We start from the raw sequence: 15,616 nt of genomic DNA, 5'->3' as shown, positions 1-15,616 counted from the left end.
TGGCGGTGGCAAGGTCAGGGGTCGGGTCACCCTTCCTGGGGCTCGGATCCCCCTCTTAGGGCTCCACGCGCACTCCCGAGGGTCTGGTCACCTTCCCGGGGCCCCCTACCCGAGGGTCACCTCGCCCCCCTGGGGGTCTGGTTCCTTTCCCAAGGGTCAGGTCCCCCTTCCGAGGTTCTTGTCCCCCTGCCGGGGGTCAGGTCAGTCCAGGAGGTCAGGTCCCTTCCGGGGGTCAGATCGCCCTTCTGAGGGTCTTCCTTCTTGGGCTCTGGTTCCCCTGCTATGGGTCAAGTCCCTCTCGGCTGTCTGGTCCCCTTCTGGAGGGTCAGATCCCCCTCCAAGGGGTCTGCTCCCCTTCCCAAGGGTCCGATCCCCTTCCCGGGGGTGTGGTCACCTTCCCGAGAGTCTGGCCCCTCGCGGGGGTCACAGGCGGGGGATCAGCGGTCAGGGTCCCTCTCCCGAGGGTCTGGTCCCTTCCCGGGGTCCGGTCCCTGCCGGGGGAGACGGGAGGGGGATCAGCCTCCCACGCGTGTCACCCTCCTGGGGACCTGCCCACCCCAGGGTGCACAGTTTGGCCGTAAATGTCACCGCGCTGGTTTTATTAACGACCAGAAACCGGGGTAGGAGTGGAGGCCCGGCTGGAATCGCCACGAGATTGATCTGACAGGAAAGCAGCTCCTGGCAGAGGCTGGGAGGGCCCTGCTGAATTTGAGGGCCTTGTTTTGCACCAGCTAAAAAAAAAAAAAACAAACTAGGAAGTGAAAAAGAGAAACTGAGAGAACTCGGAGGGGCCTAAGAGGTTTTTCCTCGCTTGATCCCCCACTTGGAAATTCATGTTTTAAAAACTTGGAGGTTGTTTTCATTGTTTATTTTGTGTCTCAGAAAGGAGAAGGTGGTGATTCCAGCCCTGCCCAGCCCCACAGGTTTGAACCAAGCTCTTAGGAGCAGATTTGGGTTATAAAGCTCTGTTTAAAGCCTGATGAGAGAAGAAACATTTATGTTTTCTCTTATTACTCTGACACTTAAAAGCGAGCATGCTGCCAAAATACTTCAGTGGTAAAAAAAACCCTTGGTGGATGGTAGTATAGGGATTTCCATGGCAACCAATGGTGATCTCATGGGAAGCAAAGTTAAATTTTGGGCTGTCAGTGGGAGCACATCGTGGCCTGGGCTGGCCTGGGTGACATTTGCTCGGCAGAAGGTGATGAGGCCTGAGTAGGAACAAAGTGGTCTGAAACCAAGGCTTGTTCTCTATGTGTACACTGATATTCCTGGTGCTTTCTGTACTTCCTCTGGATTAATGTTGAAATCCAGGGATGTAGGACAATGTCCTGGCTGGCAGTGGGGACAGATTGGTGATGCAGCAGCAGGTGCCTGTCGGGCAGGTGGTGCAGGAAAGGTTCCTGCAGAACCTCACACTGGGGGAAGGTTTCTTGTGGGATGCAGGAGCTGTGGAGCATCTCCTGCTCAGCCTGGTGTTCCAGGAGCTCTGCGTGTGCTGTGGGAGGGACAGGGTGAATTTCTGACTTCACAAATTGGAAACTGTCAAAAATAATAACGACGAGGCAGCACTGTGTGAGAGCTGCTGCTCGGGGGTTTGTTACCAGGAGAAAAGTGCTCTGTGGGCTTACAGGATTTTTGGGAAGCTCCAGGCCGCTGTTGGCAGTGCTTCCCTGGGGAACAGGGCCTGGGGGACCCAGCTGTGTTCCGGAGTGGGATCCCCTGGTCCCAATCCCAGTCTCCTGGTTGGATTGGGAGCCAGCTGGAGGGAATCCCATCCCTGCTGTCCCCCTCAGTGAGATCCTGAGCGAGAAGGGGGTGTTGGTTCATTAATACTTCCTCTCCTCTTTGCTACAGAGATATCCCAGTGTTTTCCTGTGGTGCTTTTCTATGCTCTGTGCAGGGAATGCTTCGTTTGAGATCTCCCCTGAGTTTTCTGGTGGCAAAGGGGACCCAGCACTTTTCTTCCCTGAGCCCAGCAGTGGTATGGAGGAATATATGGTATAGAGGAATTCCAGCATCACAGAACCGTGGAATCTCCTGAGTGGGAAGGACCCGCAGGGATTATGGATTCAGCTCCTGGCCCTGCACAGACACCCCAACAATCCCAGCCTGGGCATCCCTGGCAGCAGTGTCCGAACACTCCTGGAGCTCTGGGGCCGTGCCCATTCCCTGAGGAGCCTGGGCAGTGCCCAGCACCCTTGGAAAAGAGCCTTTCCTGATGTCCATGCTATCCCTCCCTGGCACGGCTCCAGCTGTTCCCTGGCTCCTGGAACTGGTCACCGGAGTTTGGGGAGAGCTCGGGCTGGGGGCAGAGGGATGAGCTTTCCTGCTCTCCCTGCTGACAGCCAGGTGTGCGTTCTGTGCTCGGGATCACGACTCCGTGGATGTCATCCAGCAGGATGGTTCAACGGGGGCTGCGAGTCAGAGTGCCTGAAGGGCAGGAGCTGCAGCTCAGCCATAAAAACGGGCAAACTGGAATGCCAGGAAATAGGAGAGTCGCTTGTTGCAGTAAATCTTGGGTTTGCAACAGGAGTAGAACAAGAATAACTGGGAAATTTGGGTGCAAATGGTGCAGGAGAAACAGGTGAGGTCGGTGAGCTGAGGGCAAAGGAGGAGCTGGGTGCTTCAATCGTAGGATCAAGGAATATCCCAAGTTGGAAGGGTCGCACAGGGATCATCCAGTCCAGCTGCTGGCCCTGCCCAGGACCCCCAAATCCCACCCTGTGCATCCCTGGGAGTGTTGTCCGAGTGCTCCTGGAGCTCTGGCAGTCTCAAGGCTGTGCCCATTCCTTGGGGAGCCTGTGCCAGGTTGACAAAAAGAGAACTTTACAGGGAGGAAGGTTTGTGGGAGGTCTTGTTTTGCTGGATGCAGAATTCCTGAAGAACTAATGGAGTTAATAGAGTGAGTTAATGAGTGACGGCAGCGCTGGGGCCGGGCTGTCAGACACAGAGCCTCGACTGGGAGCAGCAGTCCCTCACTCCTGGCCCTATTTATAGGGAACACAGCCCTGCTCCCAGTTATATATATGGGCTGCAGTGGATTTACCTCCTTTTCACAGAAAATCCACAGATGTCGGGGGTTTATGGAAGGCTCAGGGAAGGAATGTGGCCTCTGTGTGACCAGGAGTAGCAACAAAGACTCTTAAGTGTCTCCTTTGATTCAATATTATTGGAAGCAGGAGTGTGTTGTCTTTCCTGGCTGCTGCTGTGTTTCTCTACTTGAGCTTTTCTTTTTCCCTCTCTGCTCCCTGTTCCTCCCACCATCTTCCCCTCACTCCTTGTTTTGATCCTCCCCAGGCACCGGCACTGCAATAACCAATATTGACATTGTTATCACTGCCTGGACTATTTTTACCTGCACCTTAACACTGGTTTGGAGGGAAACTTGGGCAAATAAGTATCAGTTATCTCAGGAAATGAAGCTTTTTCAGCCAAGTTTGAAAATCTCAGACAAAAAAGGCTTGGATTCAGGTGGAATTTGAGTGCCACACATATTGCTGTTGGATGAGGTGTGGAAGTGGGAAGTTCCATCATTGTGTTTCTTAGTGCCTGTTAGTCCCAGATGGAGCAGAGGCACATCTAGAGTGACAGTAATAAATGTCTGCAGGGTCTGAAGCCTGACGAAAATTGTCATTTTTGTCAGAGGCGCCTTTAACCCAAGCCCCACGTGGCACCGGGCCGTGACCGGGGGCTGTCACCGCAGCAAGGGTGAGGCGGTGGCAGGAGGAAGTGCAGCTCCTCAGCCTGAGCTGGCGGCTCTGCAGCTGCTGGGCTGGGGTTGCTCCTCGTCGGTCCCTCCTTGCTGTGTCCACCTGTTACCTGAGAGCGCTCTGGGGGCGGCTGTCCCTGATGTCACGGTACCCTCACACCCCATTCCTTCCTCTGGAGTCAGCCTGGGTGCCTGAGGACACCGGGATCATCTGGGCAGGAGGGGAGGCTGGAAGGCGTGAGAAAAAAACCTCCTGGTGAAATGGCAAAGGGCAGGGAGTCACTGGGGGCAGGCAGAGCTCAGGGCTCTTCCCTGGCTGGGACAGAGTGAAAAGCTTCTCTGGCAGAGCTTTCCACAGACTCTCCTGAGCTGGGAGGGACCCCAGGGATCACAGATCCAGCTCCTGGCCCTGCACAGACACCCCAACAATCCCAGCCTGGCATCCCAGGGAGGGGAGCTCCAGCAGCCTCAGGGCCGTGCCCATTCCCCGAGGAGCCTGGGCAGTGCCCAGCACCCTCTGGGGAAGAACCTTTCCTGCTTTCCAGGTTCCCTGGTCCTGCTCCTCACCGGGAGCAGAGACCGGAGCTGCCCCTGGGGATGATGCTGCAGCCCCTGGGGAGGTCTGAGCTCACTCTCCTCCAGCTGGACATTCCGAGTGCCTGCTGCTCCTCGTGTGGCCCCTCCAGACCCTTCCCCATCCCCACGTCTCTCCTTTGGATGCTCCCCAAGGGCTTTAGTTGTTCTGTGTATTGAGGTGCCCAATCCCAGCACTGGAGCTGAGGCCTCCCCGGTGCAGAGCAGGACAATCCTCTCCCTTGCTGCTGTCCCTAATGCCCCCGAGACAGGGATGTCCCTCCTGGCACCAGGGCACAGCTGACTCAGGTGCCCCTTGCCATCCTCCAGGACCAGGTCCCTTCCCAGAGCTGCTCTCCAACCTCCCCATCCCAGCGTGTGGGTGCATCCAGGGCTGCCCCTGCCCCGGTGTGGAATCCAGCACCTGCCTGTGTTAAACCTCACACCACTGGTGATTCCCTGCCCTCGGATTTATCCAGGCCTCTCTGCCCTAGGGGAGTCAGCAGCTCCTCCCAGTTTTGTACCATCTGCAGACTTCCCTGGTGTCCCCTCAAACTGCACCCGGGTCACCTGGGAAGGTGCTGAAGGGAACTGGGCCTGAGCTGGAGCCAGGTGGAACTTTGGCTTTGCAGGGAAACTTCCCAAACATCTGCAGTGCTGAGTCCAGGGTTTGTGAGGGGCTGACAGTGCCCCTGCTGCACTTCCAGGGTGCCTGTGCTGGGAACCTGGGTTGCAATGGGATTTCGGTCCTGTGCTTTGCTGCTGCTCAGAGCTCTGTGGCCCAGAGTGGCACTGATGACTCCGGAGTCGCTTTGATTTGATTTCCCTGGGCAGCTTTGGGAACAGCGGCAGCAGAGCAGAGCCTGGCACTGGGAGAGGCACAGACCTGCAGGAGTGGGGATGGTCTGGCTGCTGCAGCCACAGGAAGGAAGAAGGAAATAGAGCACAAGAAGCTGCTTCAGTTTCAGTTTTGCCTTTGATTCCTTGTGAGGACTGAGTTCTGTCACACCTCAGACAACGCACTGGTGGCTCTGCTGTGACATTTGGGGTTTTCTTCCATGTGGCAGTTTCTTCCTTTCCTTCCATTCTCGTAGCCCTGCACGGCCTGCAGCTCGTTCCAGCTCCTTGCTTGGCTCTGCAGCGAGCTGGGATGAGAAGGTTGTGTTTCCTTAGCTGTTTATTTGTGTTCTCTTCCCTCGGCAGATCCCCCGGGACGCCGTTTAATTGAATTCTTTCATGTTAAGATGGATTTCTTTTCTTTGAGAAGGATAATTGAGCCCGTGAGCTCACAGGTTGAAAACTGTCCCCGTGTCCCCGAGGCAGAGGACGAAGGGCACAGTTGCACCGTGCCAGGAGCGGGCACAAGGCCAGGCTGCCCTGTGCTGGCACCGCGTCCGTGCGGATGGCAGCGGCAGAGCCGCGGGCGCGGGGCCAGCGCCGGGAGCTCCGCAGCTGGAGCGGCACGGCAGCGCTGGCACCAGGGACAACGCGGGGACGTGGGACCCAGGAAGGAGCACAGTGACAGGGCCGGGGCTGTCCTGGGCATTTAACCAGGGCGTGGTTGGGTGGCACTGGCAGCGTCGTGGTGCAACATGTTCCCAGTGTGGCTGTGCCGGTGCTGGGCTCACAGGGAGCAGGGCTCCGACACCTCCCCTGCCTGGGAACTTCTGCTGCTGCCTCTGAGCCTGCAGCTCCTGGCAGCAGAGGGACCTGGGGCTGCTGGAGTGAGCCCAGAGAGGCCATGGAGGTGCTGGAGCCCCTCTGCTCCGGAGCCAGGCCAGGAGAGCTGGGAGTGCTCACCTGGAGAGGAGAGGGATCCAGGGAGAGCTCAGAGCCCTGGCAGGGCCTGAAGGGGCTCCAGGAGAGCTGCAGAGGGACTGGGGACAAGGAGGGAGGGACAGGACCCAGGGAATGGCTCCCACTGCCAGAGGGCAGCCATGGATGGGAGATTGGGAATGAGGAATTCCTGGCTGGGCTGGGATTGCCAGAGCAGCTGGGGCTGCCCCTGGATCCCTGGCAGTGCCCAGGGCCAGGCTGGACACTGGGACTGGAGCAGCCTGGGGCAGTGGGAGGTGTCCCTGCCATGGCTGGGGTGGCACTGGGTGGGCTTTGGGCTCCCTTCCCACCCAACCCATTCCATGACTGTGCTCCTGTTTCACTGAACATGAGTCCCACTGCTGGAAGTTCTGCTGGGGAGTTGGAATATGGGGCTGGAATGTGATGGGATTGCAGCAGTGGGGCTGCAGTAGTGTTAACAACAGCCATGATTCTGTGTTAGTTAAGTCAAGCTCAGCCCAGGGAATGGAATACCCAGATTAACTTGAGAGCCCTCAGCCCCTGAGCCAGTACTGAGGCTCATTCCTGCTGAGCAGGTGCTCAGTCTGTACCATTTAGCAAACTGGAAAAGACCAAAGGATGTTTTTTCAGCTTAGCTCTGCTGCTTGTTTCCTTTTTATTTTTCAGTTGCAAGATTTTTTTTCTTTGTGATCAGTTGTTATTTACTTCTGCATTATCCTAGTCCTTGTTCCCTGCTGTAGTTAGAATGTGATGGTCTTTAAAGTCCCTTCCTACCCAAACCATTCTATGATTCCCTGATTTACTGTATCATTATTTCATGTTGCACTGTCCATGGTATATCCTAAATTTTCTTCCATGGGTTTCTAAGTGTTTCCCCTCCCCCCAGCAACGTTTTCCATACTCTGCCTTGGCTTTCCAGGGGCTGGAACCTCTCCCAAAGTTCACACCTCTGTGATGCAAATGCCTCTGTCTGAGGTAACAGTTCATGGTTCCTTTTTCAGTCAGTGAAGGAGCCAGGTGCTCATCCCCTCTCTGTGCAGGGGTCTGAAATAGCTGAGTTGTGCTGGAGAAGTGCTCCAGCGTTCCTCTCCTGCCCAGGGAATCTGTGTGACTGTCTGGGATCAGTCATCCCCAGTATAAATATCTGCACCGTGGCTGAGACCAGCCTGGGCAGGGGACACCTGCAGCGCTGGGACAGGGACAGGGACAGGGGCCTCCTCACCTGGGTCGGGCACCCTGGGAGCTGCTCAGCACGAGAGATTGGGCTGGGTGCTCCCCAGGAGCTTTTCCAACCTAAATGATTCCGTGACTGTGAAACGCTGATGTTTTGCCATGGCCGAACCCTGAGCTCTGCCTGGGAACCTTCTCCCTCTTCCACAGTGGGTGGATGAGTTTGCTGCTGGAAGCAGGAGGGGATTCAGAACCATGGAGATCTCTCCAAGGCCAAGGAACTGAACCAAATTCAAGTGTTGTTGTGCACAAGCCTGGTTTTCAGTTCTGCGAGGAGCACAGGGCACAGCTCTGCTGCTCCTGGCATCAGGAGGACGTGGAGCTGCTGGAGCAGGTCCAGAGCAGCCCAGCACCTTCATACAGAGACTGGAGCACCTCCAGAGACAGCCTGGGAGAGTTGGGAATGTTCAGCCTGGGGAAGGGAAGGTCATGTGGAGATCTCACAGCACCTTCCAGGGTCTGAAGGGATCCGAGAGAGCCAGAGAGGGACCCTGAATCAGCACGGGAGTGCCGGGACACAGGGAATGGCTTCCCACTGCCAGGGGGCAGGGATGGATTGGTTTAGATTGGATATTAAGAAAAAATTCCTGCCTGGGAGGGTGGGCAGGCCCTGGCATAGGTGCCCAGAGCAGCTGTGGCTGTACTGGATCCTGGCAGTGCCCAAGGCCAGGTGGACACTGGGGCTGGAGCAGCTGGGACAGTGGAGGTGTCCCTGCCCTGGCAGGGTGGCACTGGAGGGGCTCTGGGGTTCTTGAGGCAGAGGACAGGGTTTCCCCTCCTTCAGCCTGGCATGGGGAGGAGCCAAAGCTCAGAAGAAGTTTGTCAATATTTTGCTGAGTTTTTCTTTCTGCTTTACAGAAAGTCCATTTAATTGTGGCTGGTCCCAGGGTGCTGTGTGTGACTGAGGGCTCTGGAAACTCAAGGATGAAGCAGCAGAGGAGTTTCCAAAATCTCTGAGGGGCTTTAGGATGCCAGATGCTGATGTGGGGTTTGGGATGTGTTGCCAGTAGTTGCTGCGCACCCCCTTTCATGCCTGTTACACTGTGACTTCCTCTTGCAAAAGAGGCAATTTCAGGCCTTCTGTTTTTCCTTCCCTTCTGTCACCTTTGTTCTGACACATGAAATAAGTGGTGCAGGGCAGTGATGTTAATGTGAGGAGTGCTTCCAGTGTGTCCATGGCTTTCCTCTCCTGCTTTGCCCTCCATTTCCAGCAGCAGCTCTGCTGAGGAATGTTGTGTCTTGCAGGAAGAAAACGGCCACTTCAGCTTCATTTTTGACAGGTGAATTTTGGGCATGAACAGCAATTTCTTTGTGAGTAGGGTGGTCAGACCTTAACAGGGGCTGCCTGGGGAGGTTTGGAGTCCCTGTCCGTGCAGGTGTCCAGGGAATTTCTGGAGGTGGCACTCTGGGCTGGGGACAAGGTGGGAATAGGGCACAACTTAGACTGGCTGGGCTGGGAGGGCTTTTCCAGCCTCAGGGATTTTGGGATTCTCAGAGCTTCTTTGTGCTTTTCTTAAATACCTGGAAGCACATGCTGGGATGAAGCAGTACAGTTCCCAAGGACAAAACTGTTGAGTTATTTTTAGTTCTAGAAGAGAAAAGCAAGGAGGGGTATTGAGTGTATCCTTGGGTTTGGATTTGTGCTGGAGTTTTCCAAGGAGTGGTGAAGTGAGATGGGATCCCTGGCGGGCACAGGAGGCTTTGGCCATGTGGGGAGAATCCTGTTGTGGGATCCCAGTTTGTTTGGAGCTGTGGACAGTGCCCTGGTCAGGAATGTGTTATTTTGGGAAGAGCAGGTGGGATCACCACCAACCAACCAGCAGGGCCGGTGCTGGGGGAAGCAGGAGAATCTCCATGGCCCTGGCTGGAAGGAGCAGTGCCCTGCTGGGTTCAGGTTTTGATGCTTCTGGGGCAATTCCTGCTGAGGAAATCACTGCAATTCCTGTGGGTTGGCCCATCCAGACCCCTGGGGGGAATCATGGGATCCCAGGATGGTTTGGGACCTTAAAGCCCCTCTTGTTGCTACCCCTGCCAAGGGCACGGACACCTTCACTATCCAAGCCCCACCCAAACTATTCCATCATCCCATCATCAAGAGAGCTTTTGATGATCATCTGTGCAAGGTGGATGTCCAGTTATTTTCCCAATGTTGATCCAATCTCTTGGATTCTTTATTAAGCTTGGAAAAATAAATGTCATCCTTTTCAGTCTTTTGAAATGCTCACCCGACAGATTCCATGGGTTTTATGAGTGGTTTTGGTTAGGATTGAGGGAATTCAGTCACAGTGTGAGTGACTCCTTGGATTAGTGCTCCAGGCCCGAGTTGGATGGGCATTTCAGCTGGAATGCTGTCTCCTTCCTGCTACTCCATCCTTCCCCACTTCCCTACCCTCCCTCCCTGCTCAGAATGTTGGAAGCCAGTTTGGGGAAATGATCCAGCTGAGTATATTTTTGCTGCTAATACTGCATGGCAAAGCAAACCCTTTTTTCCCAGCAGTGCAGGTTTAATACCCAGCAAGCCGTGGCCTCAGATCAGGAGTGTGTGCTGCTGGTTTGGGATTCCCAGAGCAGGGTGAGCTTTGATGTTCCTTTGTCCAGGTAAAACCCATGGAACTCCTAAGGGTGGGTCTGAGAGTTCCCAGGGATTGTTTTCCTTTCAGGATGTTTTATGATGGATGAAGCCTGGCTCATAAATAGAGGTTAAGTGGTGCCATGCAGGAAGAACAGCTGGTGGTGCCTTGTCATGGGGAAGATGTTTTACACAATTCCAAGGAATTGGGTAAAGAGGGAGGAATTTCCCCATGGAAAGGGGTCAGGCCTTGGCAGGGGCTGCCCAGAGACCTTTGGAGTCCCTGTCCCTGGAGGTGTCCAAGGAATTCCTGGAGGTGGCACTCAGGGCTCTGGGCTGGGGACAAGGTGGGGGTCAGGCACAACTTGGACTTGTTGCTCTTTTCCAACCTCAGCCATTCTGAGCTCCTTCTGAAGAGTCTCTATTTCTTTTAACTGCAAAACTTCTTAAACTTTGCATGGACTGTGTCTGTAATGCCCTGAAAGCTTGAGGAAATGAAAAGGCATTCGTTTAATGTCCTGTTTGAGGGCTGTGCTTTGCTGGGGCCTCGGTTCTGGGTCTGTTGGGTGGAGGAGCGTTGGGATATTCTGGTAGGAGCTGCAGTGTGTGTGACAGGCTGGGCTGTTCCGGTGCAGGTACAGCCACAAACTCACCTTGGGAGCTTTGAACTGGGATGAAGGGCCAGGAAAGGAGCCCAGCAGTTGTTTCACCGGGCCACTTGAGGCCGTGTGTTGATCAAATAGGCGTCTGTGGAACGGGCAGCCCTTGATCTCCCCATGGGGTGCAGCAGGAAATCTCAGTTTGCAAATGCTGGCCTTCAGTCTGAGTACAAAGAGGTGTCTTTTGTAACATCGCCTGAGTTGTGCTGTGTGGGCAGCAAAGATGAAACAGCCAAGGTCCACGGAAGGACAGAGTGGGATTTCTGTGAAACTCTGCTTGTGCACCCCAGTGAAAACTAACAGCCTGCTCTGAGATCCCAGTCTGGGCATGAACAGGGATTTCTGTGGGGCTGAGCTGTGGTGGCCCAGCAGAAAATGTCACTTGTTGCTTGGAGCAGACAGGGTAGCCAGCCCTGAGCGGCATCAAAGTGATGGAGGCAGGCTGAGGGAGGAGCCTGGAGTCCTGCAAGGGATGGAAATCAACGCTTCAAGCACGCCAGGACTTTGTTTTGCTAGTTTAATATTCAAATACAGTTGCAAATCTCACACTCAAAGGTTGATGTTTAATGAGAAGCCCAGAGTCCCCCCGGGGTTCCTTGGGATGTTACTTCCATGGGGCTGTCAGCACAGAGGAGCAGCTGGAATACCAATCCTGCTGAATTATTGCTGAAATACAGATCACAAACAGGGAGATTCCTCTGCCCTTAGAGCTGATGTGAACCCAGCAGCCCACAGAAGTGAATTTTAGGGATGTATTGAGCTCTGTGTGTGCTGAGCTGGTAAAAAAGGCTTTTTTTGTGCTTTTCTGTTCTCAGAGCATTTGGAATCCTTTCTGCAGCTTTTTCCTGCAGCTTTTGAAGTGCTGTGGTTTTGATTTCTTCGTGTCTGGGTGTGGAGCAGTTAATTAAACAAGTAACATTTAAATCAAGAAGCTGTGCAAATTCTGTCTTTAGCATGGGGTAGGGCAGCAATTAGGAGGCTGCTTAACGAGATACTGGGTGAGGATAAGGCTGATGATCAAAACAAAGTACTCCTGATATCATCTCTTTCTTTGGGAGCTTCAGAGGCCGGGAAGGATTAGAAGGAGCTCTTCATTTCGAGTGCACATTTGTCCAACACTGAGGCCTTCAAGGGTTTATTGCCAGGGGCAGATTTTTGTTAAAGAAAAAGCCCAGCACAGCCCCTTTCCATGCAGAGCAGCATCCCACTGTGCTTGTGGTTTCCTGCTGGTGGCCAGGGAACGTCGGGTGGCACTGAGCTGGGTGGGATGTGGGGGCTCTGCAGAGGGATGGGGACAGGCTGGAGCCATGGTGAGGGGCAGCCAGGCCAAGTGCCAGGCGCTGCCCTGGGCCAGCCCCAGCCCCTGGAGCGCTCCAGGCTGGGGCAGGGGGGCTGCAGGGCTGGGAAAGGCCCAGGGGAGCTGTGCCAGCGGCCGGGCACGAGCCCAGGGTGGCCGGGGGGCAGGAGGCCGATGGCCCTGGGCTGGGGCAGCCCCAGGGTGGGCACAGCCCAGGGCAGGGACTGTCCCCTGTGCTGGCCCTGCTGAGGGACCCCCTGGAATCCTGGGGGCAGCTCCGGGCCCCTCCTGCCAGGAGAGCCCTGGAGGGGCTGGAGTGTCCAGGGAATGGAGCTGGGAAGGGAATGGAGCCCAGGAGGGGCTGAGGGAGCTGGGAAGGGAATGGAGCCCAGGAGGGGCTGAGGGAGCTGGGAAGGGAATGGAGCCCAGGAGGGGCTGAGGGAGCTGGGAAGGGAATGGAGCCCAGGAGGGGCTGAGGGAGCTGGGAAGGGAATGGAGCCCAGGAGGGGCTGAGGGAGCTGGGAAGGGGCTGAGCCTGGAGCCAAGGAGGCTCAGGGGGACCTTGTGGCTCTGCACAAGTCCCTGCCAGGAGGGGACAGCCGGGGGGTCGGGCTGTGCTCCAGGGAACAGGGACAGGAGGAGAGGGAACGGCCTCAGGCTGGGCCAGGGCAGCCTCAGGGGGGATTTTGGGGAGATTCCTCCTGGAAATGCTATCCAGCCCTGGCACAGATGCCCAGGGAGGTTAGGAGTGCCCATCCCTGTACTGGATGGCTTTGGAGGGCTTTTCCAACCTAAATGGTGCCAGGATTTTGTAATGCAAATGCAGAGATCTTTTTAATTTGTCAGATGTTAAGGAGTAATGAAGAAATTCATCTTCATAGCTCACAAGGGGAAAACAAAAGCAGATTCTTGGCAAACTGGTGAAATATTTTGGTTGAAATTTTAATCTGTGAATTTTAAGTGTATCCAGGTGGTTTTCAATAAGCAGCTTGGGCCAGGGAATGTCTCAGGAAGCTGAAATACCTCGTTTGGGGCTGTGTGGCAATGATGAACACCCAGTGAGTTGGGATCACTGCCTCGAGGCCTCCGGTGTGTCCTTCTTTGCCTTTAGTCAGGTATTCCATAAGGAATTGAGCAAGTGAACTGGTCAGGGAGCAAAGGGAATGGTGCTGAATGAGAATGGAGTTATGTAAAATCCTGATGTCCAAGGAGCTGTTTTAATTTTGTGCTGCCACTTGGGAGGGTGTCCCAGAGCTGCAGAGCTGCCCCTAGGTGGAGAACCTTCCACAAGTCCTGTCCCTTGGCTGTTCCTCATGGCTGGCACGGGGTGGGCTCCTGGCATGGTGTAATCTGAGAACAGAGAGGCTGGGTTCATGGAATTGTGGAATCCCAGAGTGCTGTGGGTGGGAAGAGACCTCAAAGCCCTTTCAGTGCCACCCCTGCCATGGCAGGGACACCTTCCACTGTCCCAGGCTGCTCCAAGCCTGGCCTTGAGCTCCAGGATTTACGTAGGAAGCATTTCCTTTCTTCCTTTGGAGTTTCTCACCATCCTTGGTGCCTCCACCGTTCCTCTGAAGAGAAATCCTCAAAGGTCTTGGATTCAATCTTTGCTATGTTAAAGATGAATATGGGAATTATTCCATCTTGGAAGCAGAGGCAGAGTATGTTCCTTCGGAGTCTGAGGTGGGAGCCTAAGGAGGTTGAGAGAGCTCTGAAATAACTGAGTAGCTCATGATTCTTTTCCCCTGGCAGACTGAATCCCAGAAATACTGAGGCTGGAAAAGCCCTGTGGGATCACTGAGTCCAAGCTGTGCCCAGTGCCCACCTTGTCCCCAGCCCAGAGCCCTGAGTGCCACTTCCAGGAATTCCTTGGACACCTCCAGGGATGGAGACTCCAAACCTCCCTGGGCAGCCCCAGCCAAGGCCTGACCCCATTCCATGGGGAAATTCCTGCTGAATTCCTGCAGGATGGTGGCTTCTGTCTCCCTTGTCCAGCACTCACAGGAGGAGGACTCCGAGATGTCCGTGCAGCCCCAGTCAGGGCTGACCCGAGACATTTACAGGGTGCTCTGAATTTTGGATGGTGTTGGCTTCTCTCTCACGAAAAATTGGGTCCTTTTTAGGCAAGTGAAATTGTGCAGTCGAGAAATGTTGATAACCCAAATGATCCAATTTCTTGGGGATAAAAATACCGGTGAGTGTAAATTGTTGTGAGGTGGCAGTGGGGTGTTATGTATGAGCCTGGCACTGCTCCTCGCCTGCTTTCCTGGGAGTGCTTGACAGGTCTGGGGATGGATCAGGGCTAGCTTCCAGCTGGGCAGGGAGGGAGGGCTGTGCAGCAGGAGCTGGGAAAGGGCTGGGAATGGCCCTGTCCCTGCCCTGGGAGTCACCAGGCAGCAGTGGGACACCTGGGCACCCTCCATATCCCTGCAGGTGATGCACTGCTGGCTCCAGCTTCTTCCCAGCAGCACTGGGCTGGGATAACCATAACAGTAATAACAACAGCAGCAGCAGCCCCTCTGCGTGCAGGAGTGGGCAGTTCACTGCCATCAGTAACTGCACCGGGAAGTCCTGGGCTGTGTTTCCTCACCCAGGCTGCCTGACCTTGGGGACGGACCTGCTGTGGTCTGACTGGAAAACCACAGCAGCTGCACGTCCATCCTGTGGTGTGCCTGAATTACAGAATCAGGGAGTCTCCTGAGCATGAGGGGACCCACAGAAATCACAGATCCAGCTCCTGGCAACCCCAGCATTCCCAGCCTGGGCATCCCTGGCAGCAGTGTCCAGAGCTCCTGGAGCTCTGGGGCTGTGCCAATTCCCTGGGCAGTGCCCAGCACCCTTGGAAAAGAGCCTTTCCTGATGTTCATGCTGTCCCTCCCCTGGCACAGCTCCATGGAGATTTGAAAAGATTTGGAGCCGGCTCTGGCAGCACAAGGTGCTGGTTCTGTGCTGGATCAGCTCCTGTGGAAGATTCCCAGAGCTTGGCCAAGAGTTTAAAATAGTAACTGGTCTTGGTGGCTTCTCCAGTTACCAGGATCATTCCAGGGATCTCATGATTTGCATATCGTTTTCCAAATGTCCACATGCAGAGGAGAAATTTGTTGTTGCTTTGACCCTGAGCTGATGAAGGAAGACTTGAAATGATGTTTGGCAGGAGGAGTGGATTTAGGGATGAGCCGGGACTGGGAGCAGCCAGCAGTGTTTGGGCAGAGGGGTGGGCTGGCTGCTCCTCATGGGGATGGAACAGGAGCTCCAGAAAACTGCCAGAGGGCAGGGATGGATGGGAGATTGGGAATTGGGAATTCCTGGCTGGGCTGGGATTGCCAGAGCAGCTGTGGCTGCCCCTGGATCCCTGGCAGTGCCCAAGGCCAGGCTGGACACTGGGGCTGGAGCAGCCTGGGGCAGTGGGAGGTGTCCCTGCCCTGGGCATCCCCTTGTCCTGTCCCTCCATCCTTGTCCCCAGCCCCTCTGCAGCTCTCCTGGAGCCCCTCCAGGCCCTGGCAGGGCTCTGAGCTCTCCCTGGAGCTTCTCCTCTCCAGGTGAGCACCCCCAGCTCTCCCAGCCTGGCTCCAGCCCTGGAGCAGCTCCATGGTCTCTGGACTCTGTCCAGCAGTTTATCTCAGCTCTTGTTTATTTACTGTTAGAACCAGTGGCTCTGGGAATATTTTAATCCCCTTATTATGGTTGAGGTTCAGAAGAGTTGATGGAAGGATCTTTATGTATTTATTGATATATTTATTTACTGGAAATGAGGAAGCAGCAGAGACCAGAGCCCATCC

At 55.1% G+C, this 15,616-nt stretch overlaps 1 protein-coding gene across 4 annotated transcripts in view; it reads left to right on the top strand.

Annotated features, from left to right (window-relative positions):
- PPP6R2 (protein phosphatase 6 regulatory subunit 2) overlaps positions 1–15,616 on the top strand; it is a 66,448-nt gene that overhangs the window by 5,938 nt on the left and 44,894 nt on the right. The window lies entirely within an intron of this gene.

This window comes from Lonchura striata, chromosome 5 (assembly GCF_046129695.1).
Source record: "Lonchura striata isolate bLonStr1 chromosome 5, bLonStr1.mat, whole genome shotgun sequence".
Taxonomy (NCBI): Eukaryota; Metazoa; Chordata; class Aves; order Passeriformes; family Estrildidae; genus Lonchura; species Lonchura striata.
Note: the sequence above shows the minus strand (reverse complement) of the source record. Positions and strands in the feature narration are given on the sequence as shown.